The following is a 25450-nucleotide window of genomic DNA, read 5'->3' as shown; positions in this document are numbered from 1 at the left end:
GCCTCTCTACTGTATATAGCCTCTCTACTGTATATAACCTCTCTACTGTATATAGCCTCTCTACTGTATATAGCCTCTCTACTGTATATAGCCTGTCTACTGTATATATCCTCTCTACTGTATATATCCTCTCTACTGTATATAGCCTCTCTACTGTATATATCCTCTCTACTGTATATAGCCTCTCTACTGTATATAGCCTCTCTACTGTATATAGCCTCTCTACTGTATATAACCTCTCTACTGTATATAGCCTCTCTACTGTATATAGCCTCTCTACTGTATATAGCCTCTCTACTGTATATAACCTCTCTACTGTATATAACCTCTCTACTGTATATAGCCTGTCTTTTTACTGTTGTTTTTATTTCTTTACTTACCTATTGTTCACCTAATATATTTTTTTGTACTATTGGTTAGAGCCTGTAAGTAAGCATTTCACTGTGAGGTCGACTACACCTGTTGTATTCAGCATTTCACTGTAAGGTCGACTACACCTGTTGTATTCAGCATTTCACTGTAAGGTCTACTACACCTGTTGTATTCAGCATTTCACTGCAAGGTCTATCTACACCTGTTGTATTCAGCATTTCACTGTAAGGTCTACTACACCTGTTGTATTCAGCATTTCACTGTGAGGTCGACTACACCTGTTGTATTCAGCATTTCACTGTGAGGTCTACTACACCTGTTGTATTCAGCATTTCACTGTATGGTCTACTACACCTGTTGTATTCAGCATTTCACTGTGAGGTCTACTACACCTGTTGTATTCAGCATTTCACTGTGAGGTCTACTACACCTGTTGTATTCAGCATTTCACTGTAAGGTCTACTACACCTGTTGTATTCAGTATTTCACTGTAAGGTCTACTACACCTGTTGTATTCAGCATTTCACTGTAAGGTCTACTACACCTGTTGTATTCAGCATTTCACTGTGAGGTCGACTACACCTGTTGTATTCGGCATTTCACTGTAAGGTCGACTACACCTGTTGTATTCAGCATTTCACTGTAAGGTCGACTACACCTGTTGTATTCGGCATTTCACTGTGAGGTCGACTACACCTGTTGTATTCGGCATTTCACTGTGAGGTCTACTACACCTGTTGTATTCAGCATTTCACTGTGAGGTCTACTACACCTGTTGTATTCAGCATTTCACTGTGAGGTCGACTACACCTGTTGTATTCAGCATTTCACTGTGAGGTCGACTACACCTGTTGTATTCAGCATTTCACTGTGAGGTCGACTACACCTGTTGTATTCAGCATTTCACTGTAAGGTCGACTACACCTGTTGTATTCGGCATTTCACTGTGAGGTCGACTACACCTGTTGTATTCAGTATTTCACTGTAAGGTCTACTACACCTGTTGTATTCAGCATTTCACTGTGAGGTCTACTACACCTGTTGTATTCAGCATTTCACTGTAAGGTCGACTACACCTGTTGTATTCGGCATTTCACTGTGAGGTCGACTACACCTGTTGTATTCAGCATTTCACTGTGAGGTCTACTACACCTGTTGTATTCAGCATTTCACTGTGAGGTCTACTACACCTGTTGTATTCAGCATTTCACTGTGAGGTCGACTACACCTGTTGTATTCAGCATTTCACTGTGAGGTCTACTACACCTGTTGTATTCAGCATTTCACTGTGAGGTCTACTACACCTGTTGTATTCAGCATTTCACTGTGAGGTCGACTACACCTGTTGTATTCAGCATTTCACTGTGAGGTCTACTACACCTGTTGTATTCAGCATTTCACTGTGAGGTCTACTACACCTGTTGTATTCAGCATTTCACTGTAAGGTCTACTACACCTGTTGTATTCAGCATTTCACTGTGAGGTCTGCTACACCTGTTGTATTCAGCATTTCACTGTGAGGTCTACTACACCTGTTGTATTCAGCATTTCACTGTGAGGTCTACCTACACCTGTTGTATTCAGCATTTCACTGTGAGGTCTACTACACCTGTTGTATTCAGCATTTCACTGTAAGGTCTACTACACCTGTTGTATTCAGCATTTCACTGTAAGGTCTACTACACCTGTTGTATTCAGCATTTCACTGTGAGGTCTACTACACCTGTTGTATTCAGCATTTCACTGTGAGGTCTGCTACACCTGTTGTATTCAGCATTTGACTGTGGAGGTCTACTACACCTGTTGTATTCAGCATTTCACTGTAAGGTCTACTACACCTGTTGTATTCCGCATTTCACTGTAAGGTCTACTACACCTGTTGTATTCAGCATTTCACTGTAAGGTCTACTACACCTGTTGTATTCAGCATTTCACTGTGAGGTCGACTACACCTGTTGTATTCAGCATTTCACTGTGAGGTCTACTACACCTGTTGTATTCAGCATTTCACTGTGAGGTCGACTACACCTGTTGTATTCAACATTTCACTGTGAGGTCGACTACACCTGTTGTATTCAGCATTTCACTGTGAGGTCGACTACACCTGTTGTATTCAACATTTCACTGTGAGGTCTACTACACCTGTTGTATTCAACATTTCACTGTGAGGTCTACTACACCTGTTGTATTCAGCATTTCACTGTGAGGTCGACTACACCTGTTGTATTCAGCATTTCACTGTGAGGTCTACTACACCTGTTGTATTCAGCATTTCACTGTGAGGTCGACTACACCTGTTGTATTCAGCATTTCACTGTAAGGTCTACTACACCTGTTGTATTCAGCATTTCACTGTAAGGTCTACTACACCTGTTGTATTCAGCATTTCACTGTGAGGTCTACTACACCTGTTGTATTCAGTATTTCACTGTAAGGTCTACTACACCTGTTGTATTCAGCATTTCACTGTGAGGTCGACTACACCTGTTGTATTCAGCATTTCACTGTGAGGTCTACTACACCTGTTGTATTCAGTATTTCACTGTAAGGTCTACTACACCTGTTGTATTCAGCATTTCACTGTGAGGTCGACTACACCTGTTGTATTCAGCATTTCACTGTGAGGTCTACTACACCTGTTGTATTCAGCATTTCACTGTGAGGTCAACTACACCTGTTGTATTCGGCATTTCACTGTGAGGTCGACTACACCTGTTGTATTCAGCATTTCACTGTGAGGTCGACTACACCTGTTGTATTCAACATTTCACTGTGAGGTCTACTACACCTGTTGTATTCAACATTTCACTGTGAGGTCTACTACACCTGTTGTATTCAGCATTTCACTGTGAGGTCGACTACACCTGTTGTATTCAGCATTTCACTGTGAGGTCTACTACACCTGTTGTATTCAGCATTTCACTGTGAGGTCGACTACACCTGTTGTATTCAGCATTTCACTGTAAGGTCTACTACACCTGTTGTATTCAGCATTTCACTGTAAGGTCTACTACACCTGTTGTATTCAGCATTTCACTGTGAGGTCGACTACACCTGTTGTATTCAGTATTTCACTGTGAGGTCTACTACACCTGTTGTATTCAGCATTTCACTGTGAGGTCGACTACACCTGTTGTATTCAGCATTTCACTGTGAGGTCTACTACACCTGTTGTATTCAGCATTTCACTGTGAGGTCGACTACACCTGTTGTATTCAGCATTTCACTGTAAGGTCTACTACACCTGTTGTATTCAGCATTTCACTGTAAGGTCTACTACACCTGTTGTATTCAGCATTTCACTGTGAGGTCGACTACACCTGTTGTATTCAGCATTTCACTGTGAGGTCTACTACACCTGTTGTATTCAGCATTTCACTGTGAGGTCTACTACACCTGTTGTATTCAGCATTTCACTGTAAGGTCTACTACACCTGTTGTATTCAGCATTTCACTGTAAGGTCTACTACACCTGTTGTATTCAGCATTTCACTGTGAGGTCTACTACACCTGTTGTATTCAGTATTTCACTGTAAGGTCTACTACACCTGTTGTATTCAGCATTTCACTGTGAGGTCGACTACACCTGTTGTATTCAGCATTTCACTGTGAGGTCTACTACACCTGTTGTATTCAGCATTTCACTGTGAGGTCGACTACACCTGTTGTATTCAGCATTTCACTGTGAGGTCTACTACACCTGTTGTATTCAGCATTTCACTGTGAGGTCGACTACACCTGTTGTATTCAGCATTTCACTGTGAGGTCTACTACACCTGTTGTATTCAGTATTTCACTGTAAGGTCTACTATACCTGTTGTATTCAGCATTTCACTGTGAGGTCGACTACACCTGTTGTATTCAGCATTTCACTGTGAGGTCTACTACACCTGTTGTATTCAGCATTTCACTGTGAGGTCTACTACACCTGTTGTATTCAGCATTTCACTGTAAGGTCTACTACACCTGTTGTATTCAGCATTTCACTGTAAGGTCTACTACACCTGTTGTATTCAGCATTTCACTGTGAGGTCTACTACACCTGTTGTATTCAGTATTTCACTGTAAGGTCTACTACACCTGTTGTATTCAGCATTTCACTGTGAGGTCGACTACACCTGTTGTATTCAGCATTTCACTGTGAGGTCTACTACACCTGTTGTATTCAGTATTTCACTGTAAGGTCTACTACACCTGTTGTATTCAGCATTTCACTGTGAGGTCGACTACACCTGTTGTATTCAGCATTTCACTGTGAGGTCTACTACACCTGTTGTATTCAGCATTTCACTGTGAGGTCAACTACACCTGTTGTATTCAGCATTTCACTGTGAGGTCTACTACACCTGTTGTATTCAGCATTTCACTGTGAGGTCAACTACACCTGTTGTATTCAGCATTTCACTGTGAGGTCTACTACACCTGTTGTATTCAGCATTTCACTGTGAGGTCTACTACACCTGTTGTATTCAGCATTTCACTGTGAGGTCTACTACACCTGTTGTATTCAGCATTTCACTGTAAGGTCTACTACACCTGTTGTATTCAGCATTTCACTGTGAGGTCTACTACACCTGTTGTATTCAACATTTCACTGTGAGGTCTACTACACCTGTTGTATTCAGCATTTCACTGTAAGGTCTACTACACCTGTTGTATTCAACATTTCACTGTAAGGTCTACTACACCTGTTGTATTCAGCATTTCACTGTGAGGTCTACTACACCTGTTGTATTCAGCATTTCACTGTAAGGTCTACTACACCTGTTGTATTCAGCATTTCACTGTAAGGTCTACTACCACGTGACAAATAAACTTTGATTTGTAAATCCAAACACACAGATATTAAAAATCAACCTGCAGTAGAGCATGCTGGGAAAAAGTGAAATTGTTACCATAACTTGAGTTGGTGGGACTTCTTGTTTAGTTCTGAGTCAGTACCACATAACACCATAAGTAATAATGACTTTCCATTGATTTTCAGTTCAACTTACTTGAAGTATATGAGAGAAAAAAAATGCCTTGGTGTTTACAGTATAGGGTTAGAATTAGGGCTAAGGGTAAGGGTTTAGGGTTAGGTTTAAGGTTTAAGGTTAGGGGTTTCGGGTTAGGGTTAAGGTTATGTTAAGGGTTAGGGAAAATAATATTTTAAATGGGAATCAATTGTTTGGTCCCCACAAGGATAGTAAAACGTGTGTGTGTGTGTGTGTGTCAAATCAAATCAAATCAAATTGTATTTGTCACATACACATGGTTAGCAGATGTTAATGCGAGTGTAGCGAAATGCTTGTGCTTCTAGTTCCGACAATGCAGTGTGTGTGTGTGTGTGTGTGTGTGTGTGTGTGTGTGTGTGTGTGTGTCTTGATGCTTACCTGACCTCCATAGTAAAACTCCTCAGAGTCAGCATCCCCCTCAGAGTCCTCCTCTATGGCATAGTGGCACTGGGGGGGGGGGAGTTATAACACATTATTACTGTTTATAACACAGGTATTACAGTTTAGAACACAGGTATTACAGTTTAGAACACAGGTATTACAGTTTAGAACACAGGTATTACAGTTTAGAACACAGGTATTACAGTTTAGAACACAGGTATTACAGTTTAGAACACAGGTATTACAGTTTAGAACACAGGTATTACAGTTTAGAACACAGGTATTACAGTTTAGAACACAGGTATTACAGTTTAGAACACAGTTATTACAGTTTAGAACACAGGTATTACAGTTTAGAACACAGGTATTACAGTTTAGAACACAGGTATTACAGTTTAGAACACAGGTATTACAGTTTAGAACACAGGTATTACAGTTTAGAACACAGGTATTACAGTTTAGAACACAGGTATTACAGTTTAGAACACAGGTATTACAGTTTAGAACACAGTTATTACAGTTTAGAACACAGGTATTACAGTTTAGAACACAGTTATTACAGTTTAGAACACAGTTATTACAGTTTAGAACACAGGTATTACAGTTTAGAACACAGGTATTACAGTTTAGAACACAGGTATTACAGTTTAGAACACAGTTATTACAGTTTAGAACACAGGTATTACAGTTTAGAACACAGGTATTACAGTTTAGAACACAGTTATTACATGTTATAACAGTTATCAAATCTGTCGTTCTGCCCCTGAACAGGCAGTTAACCCCACTGTTCCTAGGCCGTCATTGTAAATAAGAATTTGTTCTTAACTGACTTGCCTGGTTAAATAAAGGTAAAATAAAATAAATATTAGAGTTTATAACAGTTATTAGAGTTTATAACGTTAAAGTTTATAACACAGTTCTTACAGTTTAAAACACAGTTATTAAATCAAATGTTATAACGCAGTTATTACAACTGGTTATTACCGTGTATAACAGTTATTACATGTTATTACAGTTTATAACCGTCATTACATGTTATTACAGTTCAAAACACACTTATTACATGTTATTACAGTTCAAAACACAGTTATTACATGTTATTACAGTTCAAAACACAGTTATTACATGTTATTACAGTTTATAACCGTCATTACATGTTATTACAGTTCAAAACACAGTTATTACATGTTATTACAGTTCAAAACACAGTTATTACATGTTATTACAGTTTATAACCGTCATTACATGTTATTACAGTTCAAAACACAGTTATTACATGTTATTACATTTCAAAACACAGTTATTACATGTTATTACAGTTCCAAACACAGTTATTACATGTTATTACAGTTCAAAACGCAGTTATTACATGTTATTACAGTTCAAAACACAGTTATTACATGTTATTACAGTTTAAAACACAGTTATTACATGTTATTACAGTTTAAAACACAGTTATTACATGTTATTACAGTTTAAAACACAGTTATTACATGTTATTACAGTTTAAAACACAGTTATTAAATCAAATGTTATAACGCAGTTATTACAACTGGTTATTACCGTTTATAACAGTTATTACATGTTATTACAGTTTATAACCGTCATTACATGTTATTACAGTTCAAAACACACTTATTACATGTTATTACAGTTCAAAACACAGTTATTACATGTTATTACAGTTCAAAACACAGTTATTACATGTTATTACAGTTTATAACCGTCATTACATGTTATTACAGTTCAAAACACAGTTATTACATGTTATTACAGTTCAAAACACAGTTATTACATGTTATTACAGTTTATAACCGTCATTACATGTTATTACAGTTCAAAACACAGTTATTACATGTTATTACATTTCAAAACACAGTTATTACATGTTATTACAGTTCAAAACACAGTTATTACATGTTATTACAGTTTATAACCGTCATTACATGTTATTACAGTTCCAAACACAGTTATTACATGTTATTACAGTTCCAAACACAGTTATTACATGTTATTACAGTTCAAAACGCAGTTATTACATGTTATTACAGTTCAAAACACAGTTATTACATGTGAATACAGTTTAAAACACATTTATAACAGTTAATTCAGTTTATAACACATTTATTACACGTTATTACAGTTTAAAACACAGTTATCAAATCAAATGCGTGGAATACAACAGGTGTAGGTAGACCTGTAGTTTAGACCTCATGCAACAATGCAGTTTTAAGAAAATACCCCCAGAAACGTAAGAGATAAGAAAAACAAATAATTAAGGAGAAGCAGTAAATAACAATAGAGGGGCTGTATACCGGGGGGTACCGATACAGAGTCAATGTGGAGGCTATATACCGGGGGGTACCGATACAGAGTCAATGTGGAGGCTATATACCGGGGGGTACCGATACAGAGTCAATGTGGAGGCTATATACCGGGGGTACCGATACAGAGTCAATGTGGAGGCTATATACCGGGGGTACCGATACAGAGTCAATGTGGAGGCTATATACCGGGGGTACCGATACAGAGTCAATGTGGAGGCTATATACCGGGGTACCGATACAGAGTCAATGTGGAGGCTATATACAGGGGGTACGGTACAGAGTCAATGTGGAGGCTATATACAGGGGGTACCGATACAGAGTCAATGTGGAGGCTATATACCGGGGGGTACCGATACAGAGTCAATGTGGAGGCTATATACCGGGGGTACCGATACAGAGTCAATGTGGAGGCTATATACCGGGGGGTACCGATACAGAGTCAATGTGGAGGCTATATACCGGGGGGTACCGATACAGAGTCAATGTGGAGGCTATATACAGGGGGTACCGATACAGAGTCAATGTGGAGGCTATATACAGGGGGTACCGATACAGAGTCAATGTGGAGGCTATATACGGGGGTACCGGTACAGAGTCAATGTGGAGGCTATATACAGGGGGTACCGATACAGAGTCAATGTGGAGGCTATATACAGGGGGTACCGATACAGAGTCAATGTGGAGGCTATATACAGGGGGTACCGATACAGAGTCAATGTGGAGGCTATATACCGGGGGTACCGATACAGAGTCAATGTGGAGGCTATATACCGGGGGGTACCGATACAGAGTCAATGTGGAGGCTATATACCGGGGGTACCGATACAGAGTCAATGTGGAGGCTATATACCGGGGGTACCGATACAGAGTCAATGTGGAGGCTATATACAGGGGGTACCGATACAGAGTCAATGTGGAGGCTATATACAGGGGGTACCGGTACAGAGTCAATGTGGAGGCTATATACAGGGGGTACCGATACAGAGTCAATGTGGAGGCTATATACCGGGGGGTACCGATACAGAGTCAATGTGGAGGCTATATACCGGGGGGTACCGATACAGAGTCAATGTGGAGGCTATATACCTGAGGGTACCGATACAGAGTCAATGTGGAGGCTATATACCGGGGGGTACCGATACAGAGTCAATGTGGAGGCTATATACAGGGGGTACCGATACAGAGTCAATGTGGAGGCTATATACAGGGGGTACTGGTACAGAGTCAATGTGGAGGCTATATACAGGGGGTACCGATACAGAGTCAATGTGGAGGCTATATACAGGGGGTACTGGTACAGAGTCAATGTGGAGGCTATATACAGGGGGTACCGATACAGAGTCAATGTGGAGGCTATATACAGGGGGTACCGATACAGAGTCAATGTGGAGGCTATATACAGGGGGTACCGATACAGAGTCAATGTGGAGGCTATATACAGGGGGTACCGGTACAGAGTCAATGTGGAGGCTATATACAGGGGGTACCGGTACAGAGTCAATGTGGAGGCTATATACAGGGGGTACGGTACAGAGTCAGTGTGGAGGCTATATACAGGGGGTACCGATACAGAGTCAATGTGGAGGCTATATACAGGGGTACCAGTACAGAGTCAATGTGGAGGCTATATACAGGGGTACCGGTACAGAGTCAATGTGGAGGCTATATACAGGGGGTACCGGTACAGAGTCAATGTGGAGGCTATATACAGGGTGTACTGGTACAGAGTCAATGTGGAGGCTATATACAGGGGGTACCGATACAGAGTCAATGTGGAGGCTATATACAGGGGGTACGGTACAGAGTCAATGTGGAGGCTATATACAGGGGTACCGATACAGAGTCAATGTGGAGGCTATATACAGGGGGTACCGGTACAGAGTCAATGTGGAGGCTATATACAGGGGGTACCGGTACAGAGTCAATGTGGAGTCTATACACAGGGGGTATCGGTACAGAGTCAATGTGGAGGCTATATACAGGGGTACGGTACAGAGTCAATGTGGAGGCTATATACAGGGGTATCGATACAGAGTCAATGTGGAGGTTATATACAGGGGTGTTACCGGTACAGAGTCAATGTGGAGGTTATATACAGGGGTACCGGTACAGAGTCAATGTGGAGGTTATATACAGGGGGTACCGGTACAGAGTCAATGTGGAGGCTATATACAGGGGGTACGGTACAGAGTCAATGTGGAGGTTATATACAGGGGTACCGGTACAGAGTCAATGTGGAGGCTATATACAGGGGTACCAGTACAGAGTCAATGTGGAGGCTATATACAGGGGGAACCGATACAGAGTCAATGTGGAGGCTATATACAGGGGGTACCGGTACAGAGTCAATGTGGAGGCTATATACAGGGGGTACCGGTACAGAGTCAATGTGAGCCTATATACAGGAGGTACCGGTACAGAGTCAATGTGGAGGCTGTATACAGGAGTATAAGAGTCAGTGTGGAGGCTATAACAGCAGTGTACAGAGTCAATGGAGGCTATATACAGTGTGTTACGGTACAGAGTCATGTGTGGAGGCTATAACTGGGGTACCAGTACAGAGTCAATGTGGAGGTATATACAGGGGGTGCCAGTACAGAGTCAATGTGGAGGCTATATACAGGGTGTTTTACAGAGTCAATGTGGAGGCTATATACAGGGGGCCTGGTACAGAGTCAATGTGGAGGCTATATACAGGGTGTACTGGTACAGAGTCAGTGTGGAGGCTATATACAGGGGGTACCGGTACAGAGTCAATGTGGAGGCTATATACAGGGGGTACCGGTCAGAGTCAATTTGGAGGCTATATACAGGGGGTACCGCAGTACAGAGTCAATGTGGAGGCTATATACAGGAGGTACCGGTAAAACAGAGTCAGTGTGGAGGCTATATACAGGGTGTTACGGTACAGAGTCAATGTGGAGGCTATATACAGCGGGTACAGGTGTTGAGTCAATGGGAGGCTATATACAGGGTGTTACAGCTAAGTCAATGTGGAGGCTATAACAGGTTATTACGGTACTGAGTCAATGTGGAGGCTATATACAGGGTGTTACGGTACTGAGTCAATGTGAAGCTATATACAGGGGGTAATTATTACAGAGTCAATGTGGAGGCTATATACAGGGGGTACCGGTTACAAAGTCAATCTGGAGGCTATATACAGGTGTTATAGGTTACAAAGTCAATCTGGAGGCTATATACAGGGTGTTATAGGTTATACAGAGTCAATGTGGAGGCTAGTTATACAGGGGGTATAGGTTATAACAGTTATATAGGTTACAGAGTCAATGTGGAGGCTATATACAGGGGGTATTATAGGCAATGTGTCAATATGCGGGGGCACCAATGTTGAGGTAATTGAGGTAATTATATGTACATGCAGGTAGGTTATTAAAGTGACAATGCATGAGATAATAACAGAGAGTTAACAGCAGTGTAGAGGGGGTTATAATGCAAATAGCCTGGGAAGCCATTTGATTAGCTGTTCAGAGTCTTATGGCTTGAGGGTAGAAGCTGTTTAGAAGGTTATAACCTAGACTTGGTTCCGGTACTGTTATTTGCCGTTATAGCAGAGAGAGCAGTCTATGACTAGGTGGCTGGAGTCATTACAGTTATTTTAAGGCCTTCCTCTGACACCGCCTGGTATAGAGATCCTGGATGGCATAAAGTTTATTATAGGTGATGTACAGTTATTACTAGGTTCTGAAGTTATTATAGGTCGGAGGCCAAGCAGTTGCCATACCAGGCAGTGATGCAACCTGTCAGGATGCTCTCGATGGTGCAGCTGTAAAACCTTTTGAGGTTCTGAGGACCCATGGTTTTGGGGCTATTAGAGTTATATAGGGGACTTATTATAGGTTAAACAAAGCAATGAGAGCTGAGCCTAAACAACGGTATACAAGGCATATTGACATTAGAGAGAGACATAAAGCAATCACAGGTGTTGATCAATCACAGGGAGAGCTAAGACAACAACGGGTAAACAGCTAAGACAACAACAGGTAAATGGTGATGAATGGGCAGAGAGGGTCAGTTAGAAACACACAGGGCCTGAGTTCAAGGCTGGGGCCGACAGATAAACAGAATGAAGTACAGGTTACAACAATTATTACAGGTTATAACAGTTATTATAGGTTATAACAGTTATTACAGGTTATAACAGTTATTATAGGTTATAACAGTTATTATAAGTTACAACAGTTATTATAGGTTATAATACAGTTATTATAGGTTACAACAGTTATTATAGGTTATAATACAGTTATTATAGGTTACAACAGTTATTATAGGTTACCACACAGTTATTACAGGTTACCACAGTTATTATAGGTTACCACAGTTATTATAGGTTACAACAGTTATTCTAGGTTATAATACAGTTATTCTAGGTTATAATACAGTTATTACAGGTTATAACACAGTTATTATAGGTTATAACACAGTTATTATAGGTTATAACAGTTATTACAGGTTATAACAGTTATTACAGGTTATAACACAGTTATTACAGGTTATAACAGTTATTACAGGTTATAACAGTTATTACAGGTTATAACAGTTATTACAGGTTATAACACAGTTATTACAGGTTATAACACAGTTATTATAGGTTATAACACAGTTATTATAGGTTATAACACAGTTATTATAGGTTATAACAGTTATTACAGGTTATAACAGTTATTACAGGTTATAACAGTTATTACAGTTATAAGACCGTTATTACAGGTTATAACAGTTATTATAGGTTATAATGAGCCTTTACAGTGTGTTATTAATCAGTGGAGTGAGGTGTAGCTCACCTGGTTTTTGTCTAACTGAAGTTTTGTCTTGATGGACAGGCAGCAGCTGGCGTCATTGTTGATCGTAATCTCTGTTGACAGCACACACGTGTATATATGTATATATAAAACTATTAGTCAGGAGGTGTATGTATCTACAGCATTATTGACTTGCTTATTATTCTTCAGAAAGGCAGAAAGATCTTGGGATCAGAAATCAGACAAAGACCAAGGATTAACATGAAACTGAGACGACAGCCTTCCTACTATTTACTGAGGTTTTGTCCCAAATGACACCCTATTCCCTATATAGGTTACTACTTTAGACCAGAGTCCTATTCCCTATATAGTGGTACTACTTTAGACCAGAGCCCTATTCCCTATATAGTGGTACTACTTTAGACCAGAGCCCTATTCCCTATATAGTGGTACTACTATAGACCAGAGCCCTATTCCCTATATAGTGCACTACTTTAGACCAGAGCCCTATTCCTTATATAGTCCACTACTTTAGACCAGAGCCCTATTCCCTATATAGTGCACTACTTTAGACCAGAGCCCTATTCCCTATATAGTCCACTACTTTAGACCAGAGCCCTATTCCCTATATTGTGCACTACTTTAGACCAGAACCCTATTCCCTATATAGTGGTACTACTTTAGACCAGAGCCCTATTCCCTATATTGTGCACTACTTTAGACCAGAGCCCTATTCCCTATATAGTGCACTACTTTAGACCAGAACCCTATTCCCTATATAGTGGTACTACTTTAGACCAGAGCCCTATTCCCTATATTGTGCACTACTTTAGACCAGAGCCCTATTCCCTATATAGTGCACTACTTTAGACCAGAGCCCTATTCCCTATATAGTGCACTACTTTAGACCAGAGCCCTATTCCCTATATAGTGCACTACTTTAAACCAGGTCCCATAGGGAGGCCCATATAGCTACTACTACATCCTGTTGGTCAATCTAGTATACACCCCATCCTGTTGTTCAATCTGACAGCAGCCTCCCATCAACCTCCCATCAGCCTGAAAGACTCAGGGAACAAGGTCAACGCTGGTTAGAAAGGTTACGAGCTTGTCAGTTAATATGTCTGGAGGTGGCTATTGACATTGTAGTCATTCAGAGACACTTACATTACTGCATTCGTCTGAAGAAAGCTAGGTGAGACAACAACACATCACAACTGTATTTTAATGGGATTTATTTAAAGAGGTTGGGTTTCAGAGGTTTTAAATGGGATTTATTTAAAGAGGTTGGGTTTCAGAGGTTTTAAATGGGATTTATTTAAAGAGGTTGGGTTTCAGAGGTTTTAAATGGGATTTATTTAAAGAGGTTGGGTTTCAGAGGTTTTTAATGGGATTTATTTAGAGGTAGGGTTTCAGAGGGTTTTTATGGGGTTTATTTAAAGGGGTTGGGTTTCAGAGGGTTTTTATGGGATTTATTTAAAGGGGTTGGGTTTCAGAGGTTTCTAATGGGATTTATTTAAAGAGGTTGGGTTTCAGAGGTTTTTATGGCGTTTATTTAAAGGGGTTGGGTTTCAGAGGTTTTTAATGGGATTTATTTAAAGGGGTAGGGTTTCAGAGGTTTTTAATGGGATTTATTTAGAAGTAGGGTTTCAGAGGTTTTTAATGGGATTTATTTAGAGGGGTTGGGTTTCAGAGGGTTTTTATGGGATTTATTTAAAGGGGTTGGGTTTCAGAGGTTTTTAATGGGATTTATTTAAAGGGGTTGGGTTTCAGAGGTTTTTAATGGGATTTATTTAAAGAGGTAGGGTTTCAGAGGTTTTTAATGGGATTTATTTAAAGAGGTTGGGTTTCAGAGGTTTTTATGGGATTTATTTAAATAGGTAGGGTTTCAGAGGTTTTTAATGGGCTTTATTTAAAGAGGTTGGGTTTCAGAGGTTTTTATGGGATTTATTTAAATAGGTAGGGTTTCAGAGGTTTTTAATGGGATTTATTTAAAGAGGTTGGGTTTCAGAGGTTTTTAATGGGATTTATTTAAAGAGGTTGGGTTTCAGAGGTTTTGCCTGTGGTAAGCAATAGCTGCCTTCCCGCGGGAGGGCCAAGACACCAGAAGTGTCAGAACAGAATGCTGGGGTGTCAGGTTAAGGTGTTGGGTTTGGGAATAGACTGAAGGTAGAGAGAGGCAGTTGCCTTTGCTGCTCCGTAGGCAAGTACCAGGGTCTTGAAGGTGATAAAACGATAAGAAAACAATTCAAAACGTTTCTGTGCTCTAAGTATTTATGCAGATTATAATGACTTTGACAATACACTAGTTTACCTGTACAGTCAGAAAATATTTCAGAAATGTTCCTCTATTCAAAGTATTTATGCAGATTATAATGACTTTGACAATACACTAGTTTACCTGTACAGTCAGAAAATATTTCAGAAATGTTCCTCTATTCAAAGTATTTACGCAGATTCAAAGAGATCAGTTTATACTTGACAATGCAATATGGACGATCTGACTGAAATATACCTGTTGAGATTCTGTGGAAGATGACGGGGATCGGGTCTCTGGTTACTAGAACTTCATCCTCGTTTTCAGAGTTTGACACGTATGTGTTGTCTGTGTTGAAGAAAGAAAGTTAAAAAAAACTTCATCAACAAACAGACATTACACACGATACCTGGCATAAAGCAACCACTACCTGTAGATGACCTTTCAACTCAGACAGTTCCACTGACTAGACCCACTACCTGTAGTTGACCTTTCAACTCAGACAGTTCCACTGACTAGACCCACTACCCGTAGATGACCTTTCAACTCAGACAGTTCCACCTGTACCCGTAGTTGACCTTTCAACTCAGACAGTTCCACTGACTAGACCCACTACCCGTAGATGACCTTTCAACTCAGACAGTTCCACTGACTAGACCCACTACCCGTAGTTGACCTTTCAACTCAGACAGTTCCACTAGACTAGTTGACCTTTCAACTCAGACAGTTCCACTGACTAGACCCACTACCCGTAGTTGACCTTTCAACTCAGACAGTTCCACTGACTAGACCCACTACCCGTAGATGACCTTTCAACTCAGACAGTTCCACTGACTAGACCCACTACCCGTAGTTGCCATTTCAACTCAGACAGTTCCACTGACTAGACCCACTACCCGTAGATGACCTTTCAACTCAGACAGTTCCACTGACTAGACCCACTACCCGTAGTTGACCTTTCAACTCAGACAGTTCCACTGACTAGACCCTTCTACCTGTAGTTGACCTTTCAACTCAGACAGTTCCACTGACTAGACCCACTACCTGTAGTTGACCTTTCAACTCAGACAGTTCCACTGACTAGACCCACTACGCGTAGTTGACCTTTCAACTCAGACAGTTCCACTGACTAGACCCACTACCTGTAGTTGACCTTTCAACTCAGACAGTTCCACTGACTAGACCCACTACCTGTAGTTGACCTTTCAACTCAGACAGTTCCACTGACTAGACCCACTACCCGTAGTTGACCTTTCAACTCAGACAGTTGTAAGTAATTCATCTTTCATGGATATTACGTTCCATTGCGTGACACATCCCAAAGCAGCCTTCTCCTCATATCACGGTGACATAATGTGAGATATATGACATAATGTGAGATATATGACATAATGTGACATAATGTCTCATAATATGACATAATGTGAGATATATGATATAATGTGAGATATATGATATAATGTGAGATATATGACGTAATGTGACATAATGTGACATAATGTCTCATAATATGACATAATGTGACATAATGTCTCATAATATGACATAATGTGACATAATGTCTCATAATATGACATAATGTGACATAATGTCTCATAATATGACATAATGTGACATAATGTCTCATAATATGACATAATATGACATAATGTGAGATATGACATAATGTGAGATATGACATAATGTGAGATATGACATAATGTGAGATATGACATAATGTGACATAATGTGAGATATGACATAATGTGAGATATATGACGTAATGTGAGATATATGACATAATGTGACATAATGTGAGATATGACATAATGTGAGATATATGACATAATGTCTCATAATATGACATAATGTGAGATATATGACATAATGTCTCATAATATGACATAATGTGAGATATGACATAATGTGAGATATATGACATAATGTGACATAATGTGAAATATGACATAATATGACATAATGTGAGATATGACATAATGTGAGATATATGACATAATGTGAGATATGTGACATAATGTGAGATATATGACATAATGTGAGATATGTGACATAATGTGAGATATATGACATAATGTGACATAATGTCTCATAATATGACATAATGTGACATAATGTGACATAATGTCTCATAATATGACATAATGTGACATAATGTCTCATAATATGACATAATGTCTCATTGACTGAATAAGGATATGGGGCTCGCTGACAGTCACACTTAGCGCAGAAAGAATCTATATGGTTTCAGAATCTACGGCGTTATGGCCATGACCTCATTGGCAGTCTGCGAACGTGAATCACTCTAGGCCTGAGGTCACAGGGGTCATTAGACTAAAGTAGTAGATGATGGCTTGCAAGATATTACAGTAGAGACACACGGAGAGAGAAGTCATGTCAGTGATGAAATGGCGCGGTCCTTACCTGGGTAGTCGTCAGAGACGTGCACAGAGTAGGACACCCTGGAGGAGAATGAAGAAATACATTAAAAACATGATTATTCAAATACTAATCAATAATTCAGTCAATCAATCCGATGTATTTAATAAACCTGTATTACATCAACAGTTGTGGTAGAGGAGGCAGGGTAGCCTAGTGGTTAGAGTGTAGAGGAGGCAGGGTAGCCTAGTGGTTAGAGTGTAGAGGTGGCAGGGTAGCCTAGTGGTTAGAGTGTAGAGGAGGCGTAGCTAGTGGTTAGGGTAGCCTAGTGATTAGAGTGTAGAGGCGGCAGGGTAGCCTAGTGGTTAGAGTGTAGAGGCGGCAGGGTAGCCTAGTGGTTAGAGTGTAGAGGCGGCAGGGTAGCCTAGTGGTTAGAGTGTAGAGGCGGCAGGGTAGCCTAGTGGTTAGAGTGTAGAGGCGGCAGGGTAGCCTAGTGGTTAGAGTGTAGAGGCGGCAGGGTAGTCTAGTGGTTAGAGTGTAGAGGCGGCAGGGTAGCCTAGTGGTTAGAGTGTAGAGGCGGCAGGGTAGCCTAGTGGTTAGAGTGTTGAGGTGGCAGGGTAGCCTAGTGGTTAGAGTGTAGAGGTGGCAGGGTAGCCTAGTGGTTAGAGTGTAGAGGAGGCAGGGTAGCCTAGTGGTTAGAGTGTAGAGGAGGCAGGGTAGCCTAGTGGTTAGAGTGTAGAGGAGGCAGGGTAGCCTAGTGGTTAGAGTGTAGAGGAGGCAGGGTAGCCTAGTGGTTAGAGTGTAGAGGCGGCAGGGTAGCCTAGTGGTTAGAGTGTAGAGGCGGCAGGGTAGCCTAGTGGTTAGAGTGTAGAGGCGGCAGGGTAGCCTAGTGGTTAGAGTGTAGAGGCGGCAGGGTAGCCTAGTGGTTAGAGTGTAGAGGAGGCAGGGTAGCCTAGTGGTTAGAGTGTAGAGGAGGCAGGATAGCCTAGTGGTTAGAGTGTAGAGGTGGCAGGGTAGCCTAGTGGTTAGAGTGTAGAGGAGGCAGGGTAGCCTAGTGGTTAGAGTGTAGAGGAGGCAGGGTAGCCTAGTGGTTAGAGTGTAGAGGAGGCAGGGTAGCCTAGTGGTTAGAGTGTAGAGGAGGCAGGGTAGCCTAGTGGTTAGAGTGTAGAGGCGGCAGGGTAGCCTAGTGGTTAGAGTGTAGAGGAGGCAGGGTAGCCTAGTGGTTAGAGTGTAGAGGCGGCAGGGTAGCCTAGTGGTTAGAGTGTAGAGGCGGCAGGGTAGCCTAGTGGTTAGAGTGTAGAGGAGGCAGGTAGCCTAGTGGTTAGAGTGTAGAGGTGGCAGGGTAGTCTAGTGGTTAGAGTGTAGAGGCGGCAGGGTAGCCTAGTGGTTAGAGTGTAGAGGCGGCAGGGTAGCCTAGTGGTTAGAGTGTAGAGGTGGCAGGGTAGTCTATTGGTTAGAGTGTAGAGGTGGCAGGGTAGCCTAGTGGTTAGAGTGTAGAGGTGGCAGGGTAGCCTAGTGGTTAGAGTGTAGAGGCGGCAGGGTAGCCTAGTGGTTAGAGTGTAGAGGCGGCAGGGTAGCCTAGTGGTTAGAGTGTAGAGGTGGCAGGGTAGCCTAGTGGTTAGATTGTAGAGGCGGCAGGGTAGCAGGGTAGCTAGTGGGTTAGGTTAGAGTGTAGAGGTGGCAGGGTAGCCTAGTGGTTAGAGTGTAGAGGAGGCAGGGTAGCCTAGTGGTTAGAGTGTAGAGGAGGCAGGGTAGCCTAGTGGTTAGAGTGTAGAGGAGGCAGGGTAGCCTAGTGGTTAGAGTGTAGAGGAGGCAGGGTAGCCTAGTGGTTAGAGTGTAGAGGCGGCAGGGTAGCCTAGTGGTTAGAGTGTAGAGGCGGCAGGGTAGCCTAGTGGTTAGAGTGTAGAGGAGGCAGGGTAGCCTAGTGGTTAGAGTGTAGAGGAGGCAGGGTAGCCTAGTGGTTAGAGTGTAGAGGTGGCAGGGTAGCCTAGTGGTTAGAGTGTAGGGGCGGTAGGTAGCCTAGTGGTTAGAGTGTAGAGGTGGCAGGGTAGCCTAGTGGTTAGAGTGTAGAGGAGGCAGGGTAGCCTAGTGGTTAGAGTGTAGAGGAGGTAGGGTAGCCTAGTGGTTAGAGTGTAGAGGTGGCAGGGCAGCCTAGTGGTTTAGAGTGTGAGGCGGCAGGGTAGCCTAGTGGTTAGAGTGCAGAGGCGGCAGGGCAGCCTAGTGGTTAGAGTGTAGAGGTGGCAGGGTAGCCTAGTGGTTAGGATTGCAGAGGCGGCAGGGTAGCCTAGTGGTTAGAGTGTAGAGGTGGCAGGGTAGCCTAGTGGTTAGAGTGTAGAGGAGGCAGGGTAGCCTAGTGGTTAGAGTGTAGAGGAGGCAGGGTAGCCTAGTGGTTAGAGTGTAGAGGAGGCAGGGTAGCCTAGTGGTTAGAGTGTAGAGGAGGCAGGGTAGCCTAGTGGTTAGAGTGTAGAGGCGGCAGGGTAGCCTAGTGGTTAGAGTGTAGAGGCTGCAGGGTAGCCTAGTGGTTAGAGTGTAGAGGAGGCAGGGTAGCCTAGTGGTTAGAGTGCAGAGGAGGCAGGGTAGCCTAGTGGTTAGAGTGCAGAGGTGGCAGGGTAGCCTAGTGGTTAGAGTGTAGGGCGGTAGGTAGCCTAGTGGTTAGAGTGTAGAGGTGGCAGGGTAGCCTAGTGGTTAGAGTGCAGAGGAGGCAGGGTAGCCTAGTGGTTAGAGTGTAGAGGAGGTAGGGTAGCCAGTGGTTAGAGTGTAGAGGAGGCAGGGTAGCCTGGTGGTTAGAGTGCAGAGGCGTGGCCAGGTAGCCTAGTGGTTAGAGTGTAGAGGCGGCAGGGTAGCCTAGTGGTTAGAGTGCAGAGGCGGCAGGGTAGCCTAGTGGTTAGAGTGTAGAGGCGGCAGGGTAGCCTAGTGGTTAGAGTGTAGAGGAGGCAGGTAGCCTAGTGGTTAGAGTGTAGAGGAGGCAGGGTAGCCTGGTGGTTAGAGTGTAGAGAGGCAGGGTAGCCTAGTGGTTAGAGTGTAGAGGGGGCAGGGTAGCCTAGTGGTTAGAGTGTAGAGGGGCAGAGGGGTAGCCTAGTGGTTAGAGTGTAGAGGCGGCAGGGCAGCCTAGTGGTTAGAGTGTAGAGGCGGCAGGGTAGCCTAGTGGTTAGAGCAGGGTGTAGAGGTGGCAGGGTGTAGAGGAGCCTAGTGGTTAGAGTGTAGAGGTGGCAGGGTAGCCTAGTGGTTAGAGTGTGGCAGGGGTGGTTAGGTAGCCTAGTGGTTAGAGTGGTTAGAGGTGGCAGGGTAGCCTAGTGGTTAGAGTGTAGAGGAGGCAGGGTAGCCTAGTGGTTAGAGTGTAGAGGAGGCAGGGTAGCCTAGGGTGGTTAGAGGTAGAGGAGGCAGGGTAGCCTAGTGGTTAGAGTGTAGAGGCGGCAGGGTAGCCAGTGGTTAGTGGTTAGAGTGTAGAGGAGGCAGGGTAGCCTAGTGGTTAGAGTGTAGAGGCGGCAGGGTAGCCAGGGTAGCCTAGTGGTTAGAGTGCAGAGGAGGCAGGGTAGCCTAGTGGTTAGAGTGGTTAGAGGAGGCAGGGGTAGCCTAGTGGTTAGAGTGTAGAGGCGGCAGGGTAGCCTAGTGGTTAGAGTGTAGAGGAGGCAGGGTAGCCTAGTGGTTAGAGTGTAGAGGAGGCAGGGTAGCCTAGTGGTTAGAGTGTAGAGTGAGGAGGCAGGGTAGCCTAGTGGTTAGAGTGGTGCAGAGGCGGCAGGGTAGCCTAGTGGTTAGAGTGTAGAGGCGGCAGGTAGCCCAGTGGTTAGAGTGTAGAGGTGGCAGGGTAGCCTAGTGGTTAGAGTGAGGAGGAGGCAGTAGAGGGGCAGGGTAGCCTAGTGGTTAGAGTGTAGAGGTGGCAGGGTAGCCTAGTGGTTAGAGTGTAGAGGAGGCAGGGTAGCCTAGTGGTTTAGAGTGTTAGAGGAGGCAGGCAGGTAGCCTAGTGGTTAGAGTGCAGAGGCGGCCTAGTGGTTAGAGAGAGTGAGGCAGGTAGCCTAGTGGTTGGTTAGAGTGGTTAGAGGCAGGGTGGCAGGGCAGCCTAGTGGTTAGAGTGTAGAGGCGGCAGGGTAGCCTAGTGGTTAGAGTGGTTAGAGGAGGCAGGGTAGCCTAGTGGTTAGAGTGTAGAGGTGGCAGGGTAGCCTAGTGGTTAGAGTGTAGAGGAGGCAGGGTAGCCTAGTGGTTAGAGTGTAGAGGAGGCAGGGTAGCCTAGTGGTTAGAGTGTAGAGGCGGCAGGGTAGCCTAGTGGTTAGAGTGTAGAGTAGGCAGGGTAGCCTAGTGGTTAGAGTGTAGAGGCGGCAGGGTAGCAGAGAGATGGCCTAGTGGTTAGAGTGTAGAGGAGGCAGGTAGCCTAGTGGTTAGAGTGTAGAGGTGGCAGGGTAGCCTAGTGGTTAGAGTGTAGAGGCGGCAGGGCAGCCTAGTGGTTAGAGTGTAGAGGTGGGCAGGGTAGCCTAGTGGTTAGGAGTGGTGTAGAGGAGGCAGGGTAGCCTAGTGGTTAGAGTGTAGAGAGAGGCCGGCAGGGTAGCCTAGTGGTTAGAGTGTAGAGGAGGCAGGGTAGCCTAGTGGTTAGAGTGCAGAGGAGGCAGGGTAGCCTCAGTGGTTAGAGTGCAGAGGAGAGGCAGGGTAGCCTAGTGGTTAGAGTGCAGAGGCGGCAGGGTAGCCTAGTGGTTAGAGTGCAGAGGCGGCAGGGCAGCCCAGTGGTTAGAGTGAGGGCAGAGGCGGCAGGGTAAGGGCCCAGCCTAGTGGTTAGAATGTAGAGGTAAAAACAAAGTCTGTTTGCGAGTTTGGCAGGTAGGTGGGTAGCCTAGTGGTTAGAGATAAATCATCAATGTAAGAGGGTGCAGGGTAGCCTAGTGGTTAGAGTAAAGAGGTGGCAGGGTAGCCTAGTGGTTAGAGTGTGGGAATTGGCAGGTAGCCTAGTGGTTAGAGTGTAGAGGTGGCAGGGGTAAAGCCTAGTGGTTAGAGTGTAGAGGAGGCAGGTAGCCTGAGAAGTGGTTAGAGTGTAGAGGAGGCAGGGTAGCCTAGTGGTTAGAGTGTACCAGAGGCGGCAGGGTAGCCATTAAAAGTGGTTAGAGTGTAGAGGTGGCAGGGTAGCCTAGTGGTTAGAGTGTAGAGGAGGCAGGTAGCCTAGTGGTTAGAAGGGAGGAGGAGGCAGGGAATGGGAGCCTAGTGGTTAGAGTATTCAGAGGTCCCGGCAGGGTAGCCTAGTGGTTAGAGTGTAGAGGTGGCAGGGTAGCCTAGTGGTTAGAGTGTAGAGGAGGCAGGGTAGCCTAGTGGTTAGAGTGTAGAGGCGGCAATATAGGGTAGCCTAGTGGTTAGAGTGTAGAGGCGGCAGGGTAGCCTAGTGGTTAGAGTGTGAGAGGAGGCAGGGTAGCCTGAGTGGTTAGAGTCCTGTGAGAAGGGGCGGCAGGGTAGCCTAGTGGTTCAGAGTGTAGAGGAGGCAGGGTCCCTAGTGGTTAGAGTGTAGAGGCGGCAATATTCAGGTGTCCCTGTGAGAATGGTTAGAGTGTAGATGGGAGGCAGGGTAGCTGTGAGAATAATATATTCTAGTGGTTAGAGCATTGAACCGGAAGGTTGCAAGTTCAAATCCCTGAGCTGACAAGGTACAAATCTGTCATTCTACCCCCTGAACAGGCAGTTAACCCACTGTTCCTAGGCCGTCATTGAAAATAAGAATTTGTTCTTAACTAACTTGACTAGTTAAATAAAGATAAAAAAATAAATAAAAACAAAAGTGACAGAACAAAAGCAGGTGTGTCCAGTAGCTGTCAGTAACTGGAAAATACATTATTGTTGACCTGATCAATACATCAATAAGATCTTAATGAACCAGACGGTGTACATTTACAGTTTCTCAGTTCCTAGTTGACTCAACACTGGGAGCCGGTGAAACTGGCCGGTGAAACTGGCAGGCTAAGCGGCTCTGCGTGGCTCAATAGATAGCAGCAGGCAAGTCAATTTCATATGTTAAAATTACGGAACTTGTCGAATAACTTAATTCACACACGACTTTACACATCCTGTTAAAAAGTACGGGTTCACAAACAGGTTTCCCCGTGGGTGCCTCCCAGAATAACTTGAGAGTGTTTATGAGCAACAGCAGACCCAATTAGCATGATTCTGGTGTTGGCTCAATCAAACTCCCAATCTACTAAATTAGTTCTCTCTCCCAGCAGTAGGAGGGCTTTGAGCGATAGGCTTTGTCACAAATTACATCCTATTCCCTACTTAGTGCACTACTTTTTGACTAGGGCCCATGAGGTTCTAATCAAAAGTAGGGCACTATTTGTGACGCAGTCATGGGATCCAACACAATGGCTGAGCCAGCAAAGGAACAGAAAAGTCGAACCATATGCAGTATTTTTAGCATGTAGGCTACAATAGAAGTCTGTTTGCGAGTTTGTACCAGGGGGCAGAGTTCTTGAGAACTAAGAAAAAGCAGAACACCATTAAAAAAGGTGTGAGTTTCAACCAGGGGTGCTCAGAAAACCTCAAATCATCAAAACAGGAAAATGGCCCAAACCAGAACAGGTGAATGATTAAAATACTCACTATTCAAATAAGACTTCACAAATGACTGGCAAGACTGTGTCATAACAGACCACATTGTAAAGTCAAGGTGTCCCTGTGAGAATGGGAGGGGCAATATATTCAGTAATGTGTCCCTGTGAGAATGGGAGGGGCAATATATTCAGTAATGTGTCCCTGTGAGAATGGGAGGGGCAATATATTCAGTAATGTGTCCCTGTGAGAATGGGAGGGGCAATATATTCAGTAATGTGTCCCTGTGAGAATGGGAGGGGCAATATATTCAGTAATGTGTCCCTTTGAGAATGGGAGGGGCAATATATTCAGTAATGTGTCCCTGTGAGAATGGGAGGGGCAATATATTCAAATGTGTCCCTGTGAGAATGGGAGGGGCAATATATTCAGTAATGTGTCCCTGTGAGAATGGGAGGGGAAATATATTCAGTAAGGTGTCCCTGTGAGAATGGGAGGAGCAATATATTCAGTAATGTGTCCCTGTGAGAATGGGAGGGGCAATATATTCAGTAATGTGTCCCTGTGAGAATGGGAGGGGCAATATATTCAGTAAGGTGTCCCTGTGAGAATGGGAGGGGCAATATATTCATTAATGTGTCCCTGTGAGAATGGGAGGGGCAATATATTCAGTAATGTGTCCCTGTGAGAATGGGAGGGGCAATATATTCAGTAATGTGTCCCTGTGAGAATGGGAGGGGCAATATATTCAGTAATGTGTCCCTGTGAGAATGGGAGGGGCAATATATTCAGTAATGTGTCCCTGTGAGAATGGGAGGGGCAATATATTCAGTAAGGTGTCCCTGTGAGAATGGGAGGGGCAATATATTCATTAATGTGTCCCTGTGAGAATGGGAGGGGCAATATATTCAGTAATGTGTCCCTGTGAGAATGGGAGGGGCAATATATTCAGTAATGTGTCCCTGTGAGAATGGGAGGGGGGAGGGGAATGGGAGGGGCAATATATTCAGTAATGTGTCCCTGTGAGAATGGGAGGGGCAATATATTCAGTAATGTGTCCCTGTGAGAATGGGAGGGGCAATATATTCAGTAATGTGTCCCTGTGAGAATGGGAGGGGCAATATATTCAGTAATGTGTCCCTGTGAGAATGGGAGGGCAATATATTCAGTAATGTGTCCCTGTGAGAATGGGAGGGGCAATATATTCATAATGTCCCTGTGAGAATGTGTCCCTCAGTGAGAATGGGAGGGGCAATATATTCAGTAATGTGTCCCTGTGAGAATGGGAGGGGCAATATATTCAGTAATGTGTCCCTGTGAGAATGGGAGGGGCAATATATTCAGTAATGTGTCCCTGTGAGAATGGGAGGGGCAATATATTCAGTAATGTGTCCCTGTGAGAATGGGAGGGGCAATATATTCAGTAATGTGTCCCTGTGAGAATGGGAGGGGCAATATATTCAG

The 25450-nt window shown here is 43.5% G+C and overlaps 1 pseudogene; it reads right to left on the bottom strand.

The window, feature by feature from the left end:
* The window catches only part of LOC115124620 (protein mono-ADP-ribosyltransferase PARP8-like), a 153290-nt pseudogene that overhangs the window by 93433 nt on the left and 34407 nt on the right, over positions 1 to 25450 (bottom strand).

This window comes from Oncorhynchus nerka, linkage group LG27, assembly GCF_034236695.1.
Source record: "Oncorhynchus nerka isolate Pitt River linkage group LG27, Oner_Uvic_2.0, whole genome shotgun sequence".
NCBI lineage: Eukaryota > Metazoa > Chordata > Actinopteri > Salmoniformes > Salmonidae > Oncorhynchus > Oncorhynchus nerka.
Note: the sequence above shows the minus strand (reverse complement) of the source record. Positions and strands in the feature narration are given on the sequence as shown.